This window comes from Anthonomus grandis, chromosome 4 (assembly GCF_022605725.1).
Source record: "Anthonomus grandis grandis chromosome 4, icAntGran1.3, whole genome shotgun sequence".
NCBI lineage: Eukaryota > Metazoa > Arthropoda > Insecta > Coleoptera > Curculionidae > Anthonomus > Anthonomus grandis.
Window position 1 is genome coordinate 17415607 of NC_065549.1, and position 2982 is coordinate 17418588.

The following is a 2982-nucleotide window of genomic DNA, read 5'->3' on the forward strand; positions in this document are numbered from 1 at the left end:
TTAGCTAGTTCATTAAAGTAATAATTAAAGGTTTATTGTTTCATAAAAATATTCATAAATAGAAGCCAATGTGTCAGACTTGCCTGCAATGCATGTTAGTTCTACACGTCTAGAAATTTAACTAATTATAGTCCTAAAGCAAAATGTTAATTATAATACCCATGATGTGATAATAATTGTGCTAAAGATTATTACTGATTTTAATACTGAAGGCATTATTGAGTGTTAATAATTTTGTTAAAAAGCAACTTAATAATAAAAAAATAGTTTAATTTTAGCTTAATAAAAAAATTAGGTTAAAATTAAACTATTTATATATAGTACAAAACAACTGCATACTATCCAATAAGTACTTTTCAACATAAGTGTCTCCTTTACATGCTTCTTGAAAATTTTTTCATTTGATCAATTTCTTACTATCATAAAAAGTCTAATTGTATGTCAGGGCTGATGTTATTGGTAAGACAATTTTAAAAAAGAAACGAGTTTGGTTGCTGTTAGAATTGACAACCGAGGAATATTTCCTGTACATTAGGCAAACTGTTTTAAGAATAAAAATTGACGTCAGTGTTTTTTCAACATTTTTTCAGCAATAAAATACTGCTTAGAGTCATTAAGGGTAAGTGTGCGCATGTCATATATCTTTACGAAAATAGTAGGGAGCGGAGATCCGTTGCCATGCAAATCAGTACGGCTAAATCACCTTTAAGAAGCAGATGTTCGGTCGGTTATTACCGTCTTTCTTTTTCAGCCACGTGCAAAATATAAATTTTAACCTATTTCTTAAAATTTTTTGGCAATTTTCTTTTTGTGTTATAGGTTGTGTATAAAGATAAATCCGGTAAGTTTTAATTTAGTGTATAGAAGGTTCAATAGAGAATTATCTACCTCCATTGGATTTTTATATGTTTTTCTTATTTTTAAAATTTTTATACTTTATCTTTTTGTTGTTGTCTGGGGTAAGTATACGCAGGGTATACGCGTGCACACTTGCCCCGTCTTCTTCCATTTACTTATATTTCTTTATTTTTTAGCAAAATGGCCCGAAATTACCAAAGAAAAAAACCAGAAAAAACGTTAGTGACTCGAGCCCAAATAGACGAAGTGAGAAACCTGATTGGTCAAGGTGTTAGCCAAAGAGGAGCCGCAGAACGAGTTGGAATTAGTGAGTCAGCTTTAAGAAAAAGACTGGCCTTAAAGTCTGTTGCACTTTTGGTAGACCGCTTTAGACCGACATTTACTGACGAGCAAGAGCGCGAAATCGCTAAGTATTGCTTAGCTATGGACAATATGTTTTATGGTATTACGATCCACACCTTACGCAGATTAGTTTTTCAATATGCCGAAATAAACAATATTCGTAATCGATTTAACAAAATTTCTAAGATGGCAGGACGCGATTGGGTTGCAGAATTCCTGAAAAGACACCAGCAATTGGGGCTACGCCAATCAACGCCTACAAGTCTTGCCAGAGCCATAGGATTTAATAAGGCTCAAGTGGATAGATTTTTCATTAAATTTAAATCTGCTTTATGAAAAATATAAATTTGTTGCTAGTCGTGTTTACAACATGGATGAAACTGGGATTAGCACAGTTCCAAAGAAAACACCTAGAGTAGTGTCAGCAAAGGGCAAAAAAGTAGTAGGCAAGGTTGTATCTGCAGAAAGAGGCATAACAGTAACAGCGATATGTTGCATGAGCGCTACTGGTCAATATGTGCCTCCCGCTTTTATTTTTTCCCGGGAAAAGAATGAAAGGTGAACTTCTTGATGCAGGGCCAACTGGCTGTGTTGGTATGGTATCCGACTCAGGATATATAAACACAGACTTGTTTAGGCAGTGGCTGTATCACTTTAAGGATCATGCCCGTCCCCAAAAAGAAGCGCCAGTTTTATTAATATTGGATAACCATTCATCGCACATCAACCTAGAGGCATCCAATTATTGCAGACAATTGGGAATTGAAATTCTTACACTTGCTCCACACACCAGCCATAAGATCCAAGCCCTAGACAGAAGTTTTTTTTGGTCCTCTAAAAGCTAAATATTCTGTAGAATGTGCGCGCTGGATGAATCAACATCCTGGAAGAGCAATAACGCAGTACCAGATAGCTGGCCTTTTTAACGAGGCCTACAAACAAGTAGCAACAGTTGGGAATGCTGCATCTGGTTTTTCTGTCACTGGGATATTTCCGTTTCATGACGGCATTTTCCAAGAACATGACTTTCTACCCTAAAAAAAAGAGACGTAAAAAAGAAAATTTTAACTGAAAATATAAAACAATATTTTTGCCCACTTTGCAGTGAAAAATTTGAAGAGCCTCCGAGTGAAAATTGGATTCAGTGTTCCGAGTGTTCGGAGTGGTGGCGTGAAGCATGCACATGGTACGAAACTGGAATTTTTGTGTGCGATTTGTGTCAATAAACTAGTGCCTACACTTATACCTAAAGCTGCGAACACTTACCCTTATTCGCGGACAAGTGTGCGCAAACTGCCTTAAAAACTTTTTTTTGTATTATCTGAGAAATGTTTAAGTTTAACTGTATAATATGTTTATGTATTTATTAGGCATACCTAAACGTAATAAATATTCTTTTTATACAATTTTGACTTTTACATTTTTTATTTTATGCGATAAAAAACACAAAAGTGCGCACACTTCCCCCAATCGACTCTACAGGATTCCCTACCGCCAATATTTCATAAATACCTTAATGCACGCTTTTACAAGACAAACAGACTGAAATCCTCTAGAGCAATTTTACCAAAAGCTGTTCCCATAACACAAATGGGAGTCGATTAATACAAAAAACACTTTTTGTTAAGTTCGCTCCTAATGGTCCTTATAGGAAAACATCCTGATGCTAGCTTTAAAGACATGTGTTCGACATGGTTACCAAATTTCAACTTATTATCTATTATTAGACCCGAAAACGACTTTCGAGGCATACAGAATTATTCTTCCTGATGGACTTTATTT